The sequence below is a fragment of the Anarhichas minor genome, unplaced genomic scaffold, assembly GCF_050575085.1.
Source record: "Anarhichas minor isolate MPS153535 unplaced genomic scaffold, ASM5057508v1 ptg000003l, whole genome shotgun sequence".
NCBI classification, from domain to species: Eukaryota; Metazoa; Chordata; class Actinopteri; order Perciformes; family Anarhichadidae; genus Anarhichas; species Anarhichas minor.
In genome coordinates, this window is record NW_027466449.1 from 2471336 (window position 1) to 2487500 (window position 16165).

The window sequence follows — 16165 nt, forward strand, 5'->3', positions numbered from 1 at the left end:
AATATGGACAACATAAGACAAATGCATCAATGTTTCGTAGCAACAATGCTATGGTTCTCAGTAGTTTTCGTCGCAAAGCAATAACAATGCTGTGGTGCTCAAAAATCTTTGTATGAACCACTGACCACTCCGTGGATCACTCCGTTAACCCATTCAGAGTGACTACAGTTGTTGGTTTGATCCAAGATTTTGTCAGTTAGATTGCAGTGGAAGAATACAGTTAAAATACAGATAGCAGAGGATGGTTTCGATCCATCGACCTCTGGGTTATGGGCCCAGCACGCTTCCGCTGCGCCACTCTGCTGTCTGTCTCTCCATGTGGGATTCGAACCCATGATACCTGGCTTTCGAGGCCAGACAGCAAAGACAATCCACAGTGGGCAATAAACAGCATTGAGCAAACATGTCAAAGCAAAGCACTGAAAATATGGACAACATAAGACAAATGCATCAATGTTTCGTAGCAACTACTCTGCTTTTCATCACCCCATATGGGACTCAGAAGTCTTTGTATGCACTGAGAGTATGGGGAACATGAGACAAATACATTGATGTCGCGAAGCAAAAACTATGCTCTAGTGCTCAGAAGCAAATGCATTGATGTATCGTACAATGCTATAGTGCTCAGAAGTTGTCGTCGCAAAGCAATAACAATGCTATAGTGCTCAGAGGTCTTTGTATGCAGCACTGACTGTTTTTCCCGACATCTGCAGTGTAGGCTGACATCCAATCAATGATTTGTCGAAACTATTGTCAAGCGAGCAAAATTCCCCTTTTAACACCCCATTACTAAGCCACTAGGGAATCATTATCAAGTAGACTCATACTGTTTTCAAATGACTCTGTTGATCACTCCGTTAACCCATTCAGGGTTGGTTTAATCCATGTCACTGTGTCAATTTGAATGCAGTGTACTAGTCTGAAATGCTGTTAGCAGAGGATGGTTTCGATCCATCGACCTCTGGGTTATGGGCCCAGCACGCTTCCGCTGCGCCACTCTGCTGTCTGTCTATGTGGGATTCGAACCCATGATACCTGGCTTTCGAGGCCAGACAGCAAAGACAATCCACAGTGGGCAATAAACAGCATTGAGCAAACATGTCAAAGCAAAGCACTGAAAATATGGACAACATAAGACAAATGCATCAATGTTTCGTAGCAACAATGCTATGGTTCTCAGAAGTCTTCGTCGCAAAGCAATAACAATGCTGTGGTGCTCAAAAATCTTTGTATGCACCACTGACCACTCCGTGGATCACTCCGTTAACTCATTCAGAGTGACTACAGCTGTTGGTTTGATCCAAGATTTTGTCAGTTAGATTGCAGTGGAAGAATACAGTTAAAATACAGTTAGCAGAGGATGGTTTCGATCCATCGACCTCTGGGTTATGGGCCCAGCACGCTTCCGCTGCGCCACTCTGCTGTCTGTCTCTCCATGTGGGTTTCGAACCCACGATACCTGGCTTTCGAGGCCAGACAGCAAAGACAATCCACAGTGGGCAATAAACAGCATTGAGCAAACATGTCAAAGCAAAGCACTGCAAATATGGACAACATAAGACAAATGCATCAATGTTTCGTAGCAACTACTCTGCTTTTCATCACCCCATATGGGACTCAGAAGTCTTTGTATGCACTGAGAGTATGGGGAACATGAGACCAATACATTGATGTCGCGAAGCAAAAACTATGCTCTAGTGCTCAGAAGCAAATGCATTGATGTATCGTACAATGCTATAGTGCTCAGAAGTTGTCGTCGCAAAGCAATAACAATGCTATAGTGCTCAGAGGTCTTTGTATGCAGCACTGACTGTTTTTCCCGACATCTGCAGTGTAGGCTGACATCCAATCAATGATTTGTCGAAACTATTGTCAAGCGAGCAAAATTCCCCTTTTAACACCCCATTACTAAGCCACTAGGGAGTCATTATCAAGTAGACTCATACTGATTTCAAATGACTCTGTTGATCACTCCGTTAACCCATTCAGGGTTGGTTTAATCCATGTCACTGTGAATGCAGTGTACTAGTCTGAAATGCTGTTAGCAGAGGATGGTTTCGATCCATCGACCTCTGGGTTATGGGCCCAGCACGCTTCCGCTGCGCCACTCTGCTGTCTGTCTCTCCATGTGGGATTCGAACCCATGATACCTGGCTTTCGAGGCCAGACAGCAAAGACAATCCACAGTGGGCAATAAACAGCATTGAGCAAACATGTCAAAGCAAAGCACTGAAAATATGGACAACATAAGACAAATGCATCAATGTTTCGTAGCAACAATGCTATGGTTCTCAGTAGTTTTCGTCGCAAAGCAATAACAATGCTGTGGTGCTCAAAAATCTTTGTATGAACCACTGACCACTCCGTGGATCACTCCGTTAACCCATTCAGAGTGACTACAGTTGTTGGTTTGATCCAAGATTTTGTCAGTTAGATTGCAGTGGAAGAATACAGTTAAAATACAGATAGCAGAGGATGGTTTCGATCCATCGACCTCTGGGTTATGGGCCCAGCACGCTTCCGCTGCGCCACTCTGCTGTCTGTCTCTCCATGTGGGATTCGAACCCATGATACCTGGCTTTCGAGGCCAGACAGCAAAGACAATCCACAGTGGGCAATAAACAGCATTGAGCAAACATGTCAAAGCAAAGCACTGAAAATATGGACAACATAAGACAAATGCATCAATGTTTCGTAGCAACTACTCTGCTTTTCATCACCCCATATGGGACTCAGAAGTCTTTGTATGCACTGAGAGTATGGGGAACATGAGACCAATACATTGATGTCGCGAAGCAAAAACTATGCTCTAGTGCTCAGAAGCAAATGCATTGATGTATCGTACAATGCTATAGTGCTCAGAAGTTGTCGTCGCAAAGCAATAACAATGCTATAGTGCTCAGAGGTCTTTGTATGCAGCACTGACTGTTTTTCCCGACATCTGCAGTGTAGGCTGACATCCAATCAATGATTTGTCGAAACTATTGTCAAGCGAGCAAAATTCCCCTTTTAACACCCCATTACTAAGCCACTAGGGAGTCATTATCAAGTAGACTCATACTGTTTTCAAATGACTCTGTTGATCACTCCGTTAACCCATTCAGGGTTGGTTTAATCCATGTCACTTTGTCAATTTGAATGCAGTGTACTAGTCTGAAATGCTGTTAGCAGAGGATGGTTTCGATCCATCGACCTCTGGGTTATGGGCCCAGCACGCTTCCGCTGTGCCACTCTGCTGTCTGTCTCTCAATGTGGGATTCGAACCCATGATACCTGGCTTTCGAGGCCAGACAGCAAAGACAATCCACAGTGGGCAATAAACAGCATTGAGCAAACATGTCAAAGCAAAGCACTGAAAATATGGACAACATAAGACAAATGCATCAATGTTTCGTAGCAACAATGCTATGGTTCTCAGTAGTTTTCGTCGCAAAGCAATAACAATGCTGTGGTGCTCAAAAATCTTTGTATGAACCACTGACCACTCCGTGGATCACTCCGTTAACCCATTCAGAGTGACTACAGTTGTTGGTTTGATCCAAGATTTTGTCAGTTAGATTGCAGTGGAAGAATACAGTTAAAATACAGATAGCAGAGGATGGTTTCGATCCATCGACCTCTGGGTTATGGGCCCAGCACGCTTCGCTGCGCCACTCTGCTGTCTGTCTCTCCATGTGGGATTCGAACCCATGATACCTGGCTTTCGAGGCCAGACAGCAAAGACAATCCACAGTGGGCAATAAACAGCATTGAGCAAACATGTCAAAGCAAAGCACTGAAAATATGGACAACATAAGACAAATGCATCAATGTTTCGTAGCAACTACTCTGCTTTTCATCACCCCATATGGGACTCAGAAGTCTTTGTATGCACTGAGAGTATGGGGAACATGAGACCAATACATTGATGTCGCGAAGCAAAAACTATGCTCTAGTGCTCAGAAGCAAATGCATTGATGTATCGTACAATGCTATAGTGCTCAGAAGTTGTCGTCGCAAAGCAATAACAATGCTATAGTGCTCAGAGGTCTTTGTATGCAGCACTGACTGTTTTTCCCGACATCTGCAGTGTAGGCTGACATCCAATCAATGATTTGTCGAAACTATTGTCAAGCGAGCAAAATTCCCCTTTTAACACCCCATTACTAAGCCACTAGGGAGTCATTATCAAGTAGACTCATACTGTTTTCAAATGACTCTGTTGATCACTCCGTTAACCCATTCAGGGTTGGTTTAATCCATGTCACTTTGTCAATTTGAATGCAGTGTACTAGTCTGAAATGCTGTTAGCAGAGGATGGTTTCGATCCATCGACCTCTGGGTTATGGGCCCAGCACGCTTCCGCTGTGCCACTCTGCTGTCTGTCTCTCAATGTGGGATTCGAACCCATGATACCTGGCTTTCGAGGCCAGACAGCAAAGACAATCCACAGTGGGCAATAAACAGCATTGAGCAAACATGTCAAAGCAAAGCACTGAAAATATGGACAACATAAGACAAATGCATCAATGTTTCGTAGCAACAATGCTATGGTTCTCAGTAGTTTTCGTCGCAAAGCAATAACAATGCTGTGGTGCTCAAAAATCTTTGTATGAACCACTGACCACTCCGTGGATCACTCCGTTAACCCATTCAGAGTGACTACAGTTGTTGGTTTGATCCAAGATTTTGTCAGTTAGATTGCAGTGGAAGAATACAGTTAAAATACAGATAGCAGAGGATGGTTTCGATCCATCGACCTCTGGGTTATGGGCCCAGCACGCTTCGCTGCGCCACTCTGCTGTCTGTCTCTCCATGTGGGATTCGAACCCATGATACCTGGCTTTCGAGGCCAGACAGCAAAGACAATCCACAGTGGGCAATAAACAGCATTGAGCAAACATGTCAAAGCAAAGCACTGAAAATATGGACAACATAAGACAAATGCATCAATGTTTCGTAGCAACTACTCTGCTTTTCATCACCCCATATGGGACTCAGAAGTCTTTGTATGCACTGAGAGTATGGGGAACATGAGACCAATACATTGATGTCGCGAAGCAAAAACTATGCTCTAGTGCTCAGAAGCAAATGCATTGATGTATCGTACAATGCTATAGTGCTCAGAAGTTGTCGTCGCAAAGCAATAACAATGCTATAGTGCTCAGAGGTCTTTGTATGCAGCACTGACTGTTTTTCCCGACATCTGCAGTGTAGGCTGACATCCAATCAATGATTTGTCGAAACTATTGTCAAGCGAGCAAAATTCCCCTTTTAACACCCCATTACTAAGCCACTAGGGAGTCATTATCAAGTAGACTCATACTGTTTTCAAATGACTCTGTTGATCACTCCGTTAACCCATTCAGGGTTGGTTTAATCCATGTCACTTTGTCAATTTGAATGCAGTGTACTAGTCTGAAATGCTGTTAGCAGAGGATGGTTTCGATCCATCGACCTCTGGGTTATGGGCCCAGCACGCTTCCGCTGTGCCACTCTGCTGTCTGTCTCTCAATGTGGGATTCGAACCCATGATACCTGGCTTTCGAGGCCAGACAGCAAAGACAATCCACAGTGGGCAATAAACAGCATTGAGCAAACATGTCAAAGCAAAGCACTGAAAATATGGACAACATAAGACAAATGCATCAATGTTTCGTAGCAACAATGATATGGTTCTCAGAAGTCTTCGTCGCAAAGCAATAACAATGCTGTGGTGCTCAAAAATCTTTGTATGCACCACTGACCACTCCGTGGATCACTTCGTTAACCCATTCAGAGTGACTACAGTTGTTGGTTTGATCCAAGATTTTGTCAGTTAGATTGCAGTGGAAGAATACAGTTAAAATACAGATAGCAGAGGATGGTTTCGATCCATCGACCTCTGGGTTATGGGCCCAGCACGCTTCCGCTGCGCCACTCTGCTTTAAATCACCCCAGATGGGACTCGAACCCACAATCCCTGGCTTAGGAGGCCAGTGCCTTATCCATTAGGCCACTGGGGCTCCGATTGTGGGTTTTGAGAGTTCCTGTTTGCATCAGGGACTGTTGTTCCTAACATGTGGACTGACATACAATGAATGATATTCCGCTCCGCTACTCTGCTTTTCATCACCCCATATGGGACTCAGAAGTCTTTGTATGCACTGAGAGTATGGGGAACATGACACCAATACATTGATGTCGCGAAGCAAAAACTATGCTCTAGTGCTCAGAAGCAAATGCATTGATGTATCGTACAATGCTATAGTGCTCAGAAGTTGTCGTCGCAAAGCAATAACAATGCTGTGGTGCTCAAAAATCTTTGTATGCACCACTGACCACTCCGTGGATCACTCCGTTAACCCATTCAGAGTGACTACAGTTGTTGGTTTGATCCAAGATTTTGTCAGTTAGATTGCAGTGGAAGAATACAGATAGCAGAGGATGGTTTCGATCCATCGACCTCTGGGTTATGGGCCCAGCACGCTTCCGCTGCGCCACTCTGCTTTAAATCACCCCAGATGGGACTCGAACCCACAATCCCTGGCTTAGGAGGCCAGTGCCTTATCCATTAGGCCACTGGGGCTCCGATTGTGGGTTTTGAGAGTTCCTGTTTGCATCAGGGACTGTTGTTCCTAACATGTGGACTGACATACAATGAATGATATTCCGCTCCGCTACTCTGCTTTTCATCACCCCATATGGGACTCAGAAGTCTTTGTATGCACTGAGAGTATGGGGAACATGACACCAATACATTGATGTCGCGAAGCAAAAACTATGCTCTAGTGCTCAGAAGCAAATGCATTGATGTATCGTACAATGCTATAGTGCTCAGAAGTTGTCGTCGCAAAGCAATAACAATGCTATAGTGCTCAGAGGTCTTTGTATGCAGCACTGACTGTTTTTCCCGACATCTGCAGTGTAGGCTGACATCCAATCAATGATTTGTCGAAACTATTGTCAAGCGAGCAAAATTCCCCTTTTAACACCCCATTACTAAGCCACTAGGGAGTCATTATCAAGTAGACTCATACTGATTTCAAATGACTCTGTTGATCACTCCGTTAACCCATTCAGGGTTGGTTTAATCCATGTCACTGTGTCAATTTGAATGCAGTGTACTAGTCTGAAATGCTGTTAGCAGAGGATGGTTTCGATCCATCGACCTCTGGGTTATGGGCCCAGCACGCTTCCGCTGCGCCACTCTGCTGTCTGTCTCTCCATGTGGGATTCGAACCCATGATACCTGGCTTTCGAGGCCAGACAGCAAAGACAATCCACAGTGGGCAATAAACAGCATTGAGCAAACATGTCAAAGCAAAGCACTGAAAATATGGACAACATAAGACAAATGCATCAATGTTTCGTAGCAACAATGCTATGGTTCTCAGAAGTCTTCGTCGCAAAGCAATAACAATGCTGTGGTGCTCAAAAATCTTTGTATGCACCACTGACCACTCCGTGGATCACTCCGTTAACTCATTCAGAGTGACTACAGCTGTTGGTTTGATCCAAGATTTTGTCAGTTAGATTGCAGTGGAAGAATACAGTTAAAATACAGTTAGCAGAGGATGGTTTCGATCCATCGACCTCTGGGTTATGGGCCCAGCACGCTTCCGCTGCGCCACTCTGCTGTCTGTCTCTCCATGTGGGTTTCGAACCCACGATACCTGGCTTTCGAGGCCAGACAGCAAAGACAATCCACAGTGGGCAATAAACAGCATTGAGCAAACATGTCAAAGCAAAGCACTGCAAATATGGACAACATAAGACAAATGCATCAATGCATCAATGTTTCGTAGCAACAATGCTATGGTTCTCAGAAGTCTTCGTCGCAAAGCAATAACAATGCTGTGGTGCTCAAAAATCTTTGTATGCACCACTGACCACTCCGTGGATCACTTCGTTAACCCATTCAGAGTGACTACAGTTGTTGGTTTGATCCAAGATTTTGTCAGTTAGATTGCAGTGGAAGAATACAGTTAAAATACAGATAGCAGAGGATGGTTTCGATCCATCGACCTCTGGGTTATGGGCCCAGCACGCTTCCGCTGCGCCACTCTGCTTTAAATCACCCCAGATGGGACTCGAACCCACAATCCCTGGCTTAGGAGGCCAGTGCCTTATCCATTAGGCCACTGGGGCTCCGATTGTGGGTTTTGAGAGTTCCTGTTTGCATCAGGGACTGTTGTTCCTAACATGTGGACTGACATACAATGAATGATATTCCGCTCCGCTACTCTGCTTTTCATCACCCCATATGGGACTCAGAAGTCTTTGTATGCACTGAGAGTATGGGGAACATGAGACCAATACATTGATGTCGCGAAGCAAAAACTATGCTCTAGTGCTCAGAAGCAAATGCATTGATGTATCGTACAATGCTATAGTGCTCAGAAGTTGTCGTCGCAAAGCAATAACAATGCTATAGTGCTCAGAGGTCTTTGTATGCAGCACTGACTGTTTTTCCCGACATCTGCAGTGTAGGCTGACATCCAATCAATGATTTGTCGAAACTATTGTCAAGCGAGCAAAATTCCCCTTTTAACACCCCATTACTAAGCCACTAGGGAGTCATTATCAAGTAGACTCATACTGTTTTCAAATGACTCTGTTGATCACTCCGTTAACCCATTCAGGGTTGGTTTAATCCATGTCACTGTGTCAATTTGAATGCAGTGTACTAGTCTGAAATGCTGTTAGCAGAGGATGGTTTCGATCCATCGACCTCTGGGTTATGGGCCCAGCACGCTTCCCGCTGCGCTACTCTGCTGTCTGTCTCTCCATGTGGGTTTCGAACCCACGATACCTGGCTTTCGAGGCCAGACAGCAAAGACAATCCACAGTGGGCAATAAACAGCATTGAGCAAACATGTCAAAGCAAAGCACTGCAAATATGGACAACATAAGACAAATGCATCAATGTTTCGTAGCAACAATGCTATGGTTCTCAGAAGTCTTCGTCGCAAAGCAATAACAATGCTGTGGTGCTCAAAAATCTTTGTATGCACCACTGACCACTCCGTGGATCACTCCGTTAACTCATTCAGAGTGACTACAGTTGTTGGTTTGATCCAAGATTTTGTCAGTTAGATTGCAGTGGAAGAATACAGTTAAAATACAGATAGCAGAGGATGGTTTCGATCCATCGACCTCTGGGTTATGGGCCCAGCACGCTTCCGCTGCGCCACTCTGCTTTAAATCACCCCAGATGGGACTCGAACCCACAATCCCTGGCTTAGGAGGCCAGTGCCTTATCCATTAGGCCACTGGGGCTCCGATTGTGGGTTTTGAGAGTTCCTGTTTGCATCAGGGACTGTTGTTCCTAACATGTGGACTGACATACAATGAATGATATTCCGCTCCGCTACTCTGCTTTTCATCACCCCATATGGGACTCAGAAGTCTTTGTATGCACTGAGAGTATGGGGAACATGACACCAATACATTGATGTCGCGAAGCAAAAACTATGCTCTAGTGCTCAGAAGCAAATGCATTGATGTATCGTACAATGCTATAGTGCTCAGAAGTTGTTGTCGCAAAGCAATAACAATGCTGTGGTGCTCAAAAATCTTTGTATGCACCACTGACCACTCCGTGGATCACTCCGTTAACCCATTCAGAGTGACTACAGTTGTTGGTTTGATCCAAGATTTTGTCAGTTAGATTGCAGTGGAAGAATACAGTTAAAATACAGTTAGCAGAGGATGGTTTCGATCCATCGACCTCTGGGTTATGGGCCCAGCACGCTTCCGCTGCGCTACTCTGCTGTCTGTCTCTCCAAGTGGGCAATAAACAGCATTGAGCAAACATGTCAAAGCAAAGCACTGCAAATATGGACAACATAAGACAAATGCATCAATGCATCAATGTTTCGTAGCAACAATGCTATGGTTCTCAGAAGTCTTCGTCGCAAAGCAATAACAATGCTGTGGTGCTCAAAAATCTTTGTATGCACCACTGACCACTCCGTGGATCACTCCGTTAACTCATTCAGAGTGACTACAGTTGTTGGTTTGATCCAAGATTTTGTCAGTTAGATTGCAGTGGAAGAATACAGTTAAAATACAGATAGCAGAGGATGGTTTCGATCCATCGACCTCTGGGTTATGGGCCCAGCACGCTTCGCTGCGCCACTCTGCTGTCTGTCTCTCCATGTGGGATTCGAACCCATGATACCTGGCTTTCGAGGCCAGACAGCAAAGACAATCCACAGTGGGCAATAAACAGCATTGAGCAAACATGTCAAAGCAAAGCACTGAAAATATGGACAACATAAGACAAATGCATCAATGTTTCGTAGCAACTACTCTGCTTTTCATCACCCCATATGGGACTCAGAAGTCTTTGTATGCACTGAGAGTATGGGGAACATGAGACCAATACATTGATGTCGCGAAGCAAAAACTATGCTCTAGTGCTCAGAAGCAAATGCATTGATGTATCGTACAATGCTATAGTGCTCAGAAGTTGTCGTCGCAAAGCAATAACAATGCTATAGTGCTCAGAGGTCTTTGTATGCAGCACTGACTGTTTTTCCCGACATCTGCAGTGTAGGCTGACATCCAATCAATGATTTGTCGAAACTATTGTCAAGCGAGCAAAATTCCCCTTTTAACACCCCATTACTAAGCCACTAGGGAGTCATTATCAAGTAGACTCATACTGTTTTCAAATGACTCTGTTGATCACTCCGTTAACCCATTCAGGGTTGGTTTAATCCATGTCACTTTGTCAATTTGAATGCAGTGTACTAGTCTGAAATGCTGTTAGCAGAGGATGGTTTCGATCCATCGACCTCTGGGTTATGGGCCCAGCACGCTTCCGCTGTGCCACTCTGCTGTCTGTCTCTCAATGTGGGATTCGAACCCATGATACCTGGCTTTCGAGGCCAGACAGCAAAGACAATCCACAGTGGGCAATAAACAGCATTGAGCAAACATGTCAAAGCAAAGCACTGAAAATATGGACAACATAAGACAAATGCATCAATGTTTCGTAGCAACAATGCTATGGTTCTCAGTAGTTTTCGTCGCAAAGCAATAACAATGCTGTGGTGCTCAAAAATCTTTGTATGAACCACTGACCACTCCGTGGATCACTCCGTTAACCCATTCAGAGTGACTACAGTTGTTGGTTTGATCCAAGATTTTGTCAGTTAGATTGCAGTGGAAGAATACAGTTAAAATACAGACAGCAGAGGATGGTTTCGATCCATCGACCTCTGGGTTATGGGCCCAGCACGCTTCGCTGCGCCACTCTGCTGTCTGTCTCTCCATGTGGGATTCGAACCCATGATACCTGGCTTTCGAGGCCAGACAGCAAAGACAATCCACAGTGGGCAATAAACAGCATTGAGCAAACATGTCAAAGCAAAGCACTGAAAATATGGACAACATAAGACAAATGCATCAATGTTTCGTAGCAACTACTCTGCTTTTCATCACCCCATATGGGACTCAGAAGTCTTTGTATGCACTGAGAGTATGGGGAACATGAGACCAATACATTGATGTCGCGAAGCAAAAACTATGCTCTAGTGCTCAGAAGCAAATGCATTGATGTATCGTACAATGCTATAGTGCTCAGAAGTTGTCGTCGCAAAGCAATAACAATGCTATAGTGCTCAGAGGTCTTTGTATGCAGCACTGACTGTTTTTCCCGACATCTGCAGTGTAGGCTGACATCCAATCAATGATTTGTCGAAACTATTGTCAAGCGAGCAAAATTCCCCTTTTAACACCCCATTACTAAGCCACTAGGGAGTCATTATCAAGTAGACTCATACTGTTTTCAAATGACTCTGTTGATCACTCCGTTAACCCATTCAGGGTTGGTTTAATCCATGTCACTTTGTCAATTTGAATGCAGTGTACTAGTCTGAAATGCTGTTAGCAGAGGATGGTTTCGATCCATCGACCTCTGGGTTATGGGCCCAGCACGCTTCCGCTGTGCCACTCTGCTGTCTGTCTCTCAATGTGGGATTCGAACCCATGATACCTGGCTTTCGAGGCCAGACAGCAAAGACAATCCACAGTGGGCAATAAACAGCATTGAGCAAACATGTCAAAGCAAAGCACTGAAAATATGGACAACATAAGACAAATGCATCAATGTTTCGTAGCAACAATGATATGGTTCTCAGAAGTCTTCGTCGCAAAGCAATAACAATGCTGTGGTGCTCAAAAATCTTTGTATGCACCACTGACCACTCCGTGGATCACTTCGTTAACCCATTCAGAGTGACTACAGTTGTTGGTTTGATCCAAGATTTTGTCAGTTAGATTGCAGTGGAAGAATACAGTTAAAATACAGATAGCAGAGGATGGTTTCGATCCATCGACCTCTGGATTATGGGCCCAGCACGCTTCCGCTGCGCCACTCTGCTTTAAATCACCCCAGATGGGACTCGAACCCACAATCCCTGGCTTAGGAGGCCAGTGCCTTATCCATTAGGCCACTGGGGCTCCGATTGTGGGTTTTGAGAGTTCCTGTTTGCATCAGGGACTGTTGTTCCTAACATGTGGACTGACATACAATGAATGATATTCCGCTCCGCTACTCTGCTTTTCATCACCCCATATGGGACTCAGAAGTCTTTGTATGCACTGAGAGTATGGGGAACATGACACCAATACATTGATGTCGCGAAGCAAAAACTATGCTCTAGTGCTCAGAAGCAAATGCATTGATGTATCGTACAATGCTATAGTGCTCAGAAGTTGTCGTCGCAAAGCAATAACAATGCTGTGGTGCTCAAAAATCTTTGTATGCACCACTGACCACTCCGTGGATCACTCCGTTAACCCATTCAGAGTGACTACAGTTGTTGGTTTGATCCAAGATTTTGTCAGTTAGATTGCAGTGGAAGAATACAGATAGCAGAGGATGGTTTCGATCCATCGACCTCTGGGTTATGGGCCCAGCACGCTTCCGCTGCGCCACTCTGCTTTAAATCACCCCAGATGGGACTCGAACCCACAATCCCTGGCTTAGGAGGCCAGTGCCTTATCCATTAGGCCACTGGGGCTCCGATTGTGGGTTTTGAGAGTTCCTGTTTGCATCAGGGACTGTTGTTCCTAACATGTGGACTGACATACAATGAATGATATTCCGCTCCGCTACTCTGCTTTTCATCACCCCATATGGGACTCAGAAGTCTTTGTATGCACTGAGAGTATGGGGAACATGACACCAATACATTGATGTCGCGAAGCAAAAACTATGCTCTAGTGCTCAGAAGCAAATGCATTGATGTATCGTACAATGCTATAGTGCTCAGAAGTTGTCGTCGCAAAGCAATAACAATGCTATAGTGCTCAGAGGTCTTTGTATGCAGCACTGACTGTTTTTCCCGACATCTGCAGTGTAGGCTGACATCCAATCAATGATTTGTCGAAACTATTGTCAAGCGAGCAAAATTCCCCTTTTAACACCCCATTACTAAGCCACTAGGGAGTCATTATCAAGTAGACTCATACTGATTTCAAATGACTCTGTTGATCACTCCGTTAACCCATTCAGGGTTGGTTTAATCCATGTCACTGTGTCAATTTGAATGCAGTGTACTAGTCTGAAATGCTGTTAGCAGAGGATGGTTTCGATCCATCGACCTCTGGGTTATGGGCCCAGCACGCTTCCGCTGCGCCACTCTGCTGTCTGTCTCTCCATGTGGGATTCGAACCCATGATACCTGGCTTTCGAGGCCAGACAGCAAAGACAATCCACAGTGGGCAATAAACAGCATTGAGCAAACATGTCAAAGCAAAGCACTGAAAATATGGACAACATAAGACAAATGCATCAATGTTTCGTAGCAACAATGCTATGGTTCTCAGAAGTCTTCGTCGCAAAGCAATAACAATGCTGTGGTGCTCAAAAATCTTTGTATGCACCACTGACCACTCCGTGGATCACTCCGTTAACTCATTCAGAGTGACTACAGCTGTTGGTTTGATCCAAGATTTTGTCAGTTAGATTGCAGTGGAAGAATACAGTTAAAATACAGTTAGCAGAGGATGGTTTCGATCCATCGACCTCTGGGTTATGGGCCCAGCACGCTTCCGCTGCGCCACTCTGCTGTCTGTCTCTCCATGTGGGTTTCGAACCCACGATACCTGGCTTTCGAGGCCAGACAGCAAAGACAATCCACAGTGGGCAATAAACAGCATTGAGCAAACATGTCAAAGCAAAGCACTGCAAATATGGACAACATAAGACAAATGCATCAATGCATCAATGTTTCGTAGCAACAATGCTATGGTTCTCAGAAGTCTTCGTCGCAAAGCAATAACAATGCTGTGGTGCTCAAAAATCTTTGTATGCACCACTGACCACTCCGTGGATCACTTCGTTAACCCATTCAGAGTGACTACAGTTGTTGGTTTGATCCAAGATTTTGTCAGTTAGATTGCAGTGGAAGAATACAGTTAAAATACAGATAGCAGAGGATGGTTTCGATCCATCGACCTCTGGGTTATGGGCCCAGCACGCTTCCGCTGCGCCACTCTGCTTTAAATCACCCCAGATGGGACTCGAACCCACAATCCCTGGCTTAGGAGGCCAGTGCCTTATCCATTAGGCCACTGGGGCTCCGATTGTGGGTTTTGAGAGTTCCTGTTTGCATCAGGGACTGTTGTTCCTAACATGTGGACTGACATACAATGAATGATATTCCGCTCCGCTACTCTGCTTTTCATCACCCCATATGGGACTCAGAAGTCTTTGTATGCACTGAGAGTATGGGGAACATGAGACCAATACATTGATGTCGCGAAGCAAAAACTATGCTCTAGTGCTCAGAAGCAAATGCATTGATGTATCGTACAATGCTATAGTGCTCAGAAGTTGTCGTCGCAAAGCAATAACAATGCTATAGTGCTCAGAGGTCTTTGTATGCAGCACTGACTGTTTTTCCCGACATCTGCAGTGTAGGCTGACATCCAATCAATGATTTGTCGAAACTATTGTCAAGCGAGCAAAATTCCCCTTTTAACACCCCATTACTAAGCCACTAGGGAGTCATTATCAAGTAGACTCATACTGTTTTCAAATGACTCTGTTGATCACTCCGTTAACCCATTCAGGGTTGGTTTAATCCATGTCACTGTGTCAATTTGAATGCAGTGTACTAGTCTGAAATGCTGTTAGCAGAGGATGGTTTCGATCCATCGACCTCTGGGTTATGGGCCCAGCACGCTTCCCGCTGCGCTACTCTGCTGTCTGTCTCTCCATGTGGGTTTCGAACCCACGATACCTGGCTTTCGAGGCCAGACAGCAAAGACAATCCACAGTGGGCAATAAACAGCATTGAGCAAACATGTCAAAGCAAAGCACTGCAAATATGGACAACATAAGACAAATGCATCAATGTTTCGTAGCAACAATGCTATGGTTCTCAGAAGTCTTCGTCGCAAAGCAATAACAATGCTGTGGTGCTCAAAAATCTTTGTATGCACCACTGACCACTCCGTGGATCACTCCGTTAACTCATTCAGAGTGACTACAGTTGTTGGTTTGATCCAAGATTTTGTCAGTTAGATTGCAGTGGAAGAATACAGTTAAAATACAGATAGCAGAGGATGGTTTCGATCCATCGACCTCTGGGTTATGGGCCCAGCACGCTTCCGCTGCGCCACTCTGCTTTAAATCACCCCAGATGGGACTCGAACCCACAATCCCTGGCTTAGGAGGCCAGTGCCTTATCCATTAGGCCACTGGGGCTCCGATTGTGGGTTTTGAGAGTTCCTGTTTGCATCAGGGACTGTTGTTCCTAACATGTGGACTGACATACAATGAATGATATTCCGCTCCGCTACTCTGCTTTTCATCACCCCATATGGGACTCAGAAGTCTTTGTATGCACTGAGAGTATGGGGAACATGACACCAATACATTGATGTCGCGAAGCAAAAACTATGCTCTAGTGCTCAGAAGCAAATGCATTGATGTATCGTACAATGCTATAGTGCTCAGAAGTTGTTGTCGCAAAGCAATAACAATGCTGTGGTGCTCAAAAATCTTTGTATGCACCACTGACCACTCCGTGGATCACTCCGTTAACCCATTCAGAGTGACTACAGTTGTTGGTTTGATCCAAGATTTTGTCAGTTAGATTGCAGTGGAAGAATACAGTTAAAATACAGTTAGCAGAGGATGGTTTCGATCCATCGACCTCTGGGTTATGGGCCCAGCACGCTT

At 44.9% G+C, this 16165-nt stretch overlaps 1 protein-coding gene and 23 non-coding genes across 24 annotated transcripts in view; 1 reads left to right on the forward strand and 23 right to left on the reverse strand.

The window, feature by feature from the left end:
• The window catches only part of sema3h (sema domain, immunoglobulin domain (Ig), short basic domain, secreted, (semaphorin) 3H), a 114074-nt gene that overhangs the window by 55892 nt on the left and 42017 nt on the right, over positions 1–16165 (forward strand). The window lies entirely within an intron of this gene.
• On the reverse strand, positions 233–304 carry trnam-cau (transfer RNA methionine (anticodon CAU)). The gene has a single exon. It is a non-coding gene; the product is annotated as a tRNA-Met (tRNA).
• On the reverse strand, positions 932–1003 carry trnam-cau (transfer RNA methionine (anticodon CAU)). The gene has a single exon. It is a non-coding gene; the product is annotated as a tRNA-Met (tRNA).
• Positions 1352–1423, reverse strand: trnam-cau (transfer RNA methionine (anticodon CAU)). Its single transcript has one exon. It is a non-coding gene; the product is annotated as a tRNA-Met (tRNA).
• trnam-cau (transfer RNA methionine (anticodon CAU)) lies at positions 2043–2114 on the reverse strand. Its single transcript has one exon. It is a non-coding gene; the product is annotated as a tRNA-Met (tRNA).
• trnam-cau (transfer RNA methionine (anticodon CAU)) lies at positions 2467–2538 on the reverse strand. Its single transcript has one exon. It is a non-coding gene; the product is annotated as a tRNA-Met (tRNA).
• Positions 5834–5905, reverse strand: trnam-cau (transfer RNA methionine (anticodon CAU)). Its single transcript has one exon. It is a non-coding gene; the product is annotated as a tRNA-Met (tRNA).
• On the reverse strand, positions 5912–5984 carry trnar-ccu (transfer RNA arginine (anticodon CCU)). The gene has a single exon. It is a non-coding gene; the product is annotated as a tRNA-Arg (tRNA).
• trnam-cau (transfer RNA methionine (anticodon CAU)) lies at positions 6397–6468 on the reverse strand. Its single transcript has one exon. It is a non-coding gene; the product is annotated as a tRNA-Met (tRNA).
• Positions 6475–6547, reverse strand: trnar-ccu (transfer RNA arginine (anticodon CCU)). The gene has a single exon. It is a non-coding gene; the product is annotated as a tRNA-Arg (tRNA).
• trnam-cau (transfer RNA methionine (anticodon CAU)) lies at positions 7103–7174 on the reverse strand. The gene has a single exon. It is a non-coding gene; the product is annotated as a tRNA-Met (tRNA).
• On the reverse strand, positions 7527–7598 carry trnam-cau (transfer RNA methionine (anticodon CAU)). Its single transcript has one exon. It is a non-coding gene; the product is annotated as a tRNA-Met (tRNA).
• Positions 7959–8030, reverse strand: trnam-cau (transfer RNA methionine (anticodon CAU)). Its single transcript has one exon. It is a non-coding gene; the product is annotated as a tRNA-Met (tRNA).
• Positions 8037–8109, reverse strand: trnar-ccu (transfer RNA arginine (anticodon CCU)). Its single transcript has one exon. It is a non-coding gene; the product is annotated as a tRNA-Arg (tRNA).
• Positions 9090–9161, reverse strand: trnam-cau (transfer RNA methionine (anticodon CAU)). Its single transcript has one exon. It is a non-coding gene; the product is annotated as a tRNA-Met (tRNA).
• Positions 9168–9240, reverse strand: trnar-ccu (transfer RNA arginine (anticodon CCU)). Its single transcript has one exon. It is a non-coding gene; the product is annotated as a tRNA-Arg (tRNA).
• On the reverse strand, positions 12360–12432 carry trnar-ccu (transfer RNA arginine (anticodon CCU)). Its single transcript has one exon. It is a non-coding gene; the product is annotated as a tRNA-Arg (tRNA).
• Positions 12845–12916, reverse strand: trnam-cau (transfer RNA methionine (anticodon CAU)). Its single transcript has one exon. It is a non-coding gene; the product is annotated as a tRNA-Met (tRNA).
• Positions 12923–12995, reverse strand: trnar-ccu (transfer RNA arginine (anticodon CCU)). Its single transcript has one exon. It is a non-coding gene; the product is annotated as a tRNA-Arg (tRNA).
• On the reverse strand, positions 13551–13622 carry trnam-cau (transfer RNA methionine (anticodon CAU)). Its single transcript has one exon. It is a non-coding gene; the product is annotated as a tRNA-Met (tRNA).
• Positions 13975–14046, reverse strand: trnam-cau (transfer RNA methionine (anticodon CAU)). The gene has a single exon. It is a non-coding gene; the product is annotated as a tRNA-Met (tRNA).
• On the reverse strand, positions 14407–14478 carry trnam-cau (transfer RNA methionine (anticodon CAU)). Its single transcript has one exon. It is a non-coding gene; the product is annotated as a tRNA-Met (tRNA).
• trnar-ccu (transfer RNA arginine (anticodon CCU)) lies at positions 14485–14557 on the reverse strand. Its single transcript has one exon. It is a non-coding gene; the product is annotated as a tRNA-Arg (tRNA).
• Positions 15616–15688, reverse strand: trnar-ccu (transfer RNA arginine (anticodon CCU)). Its single transcript has one exon. It is a non-coding gene; the product is annotated as a tRNA-Arg (tRNA).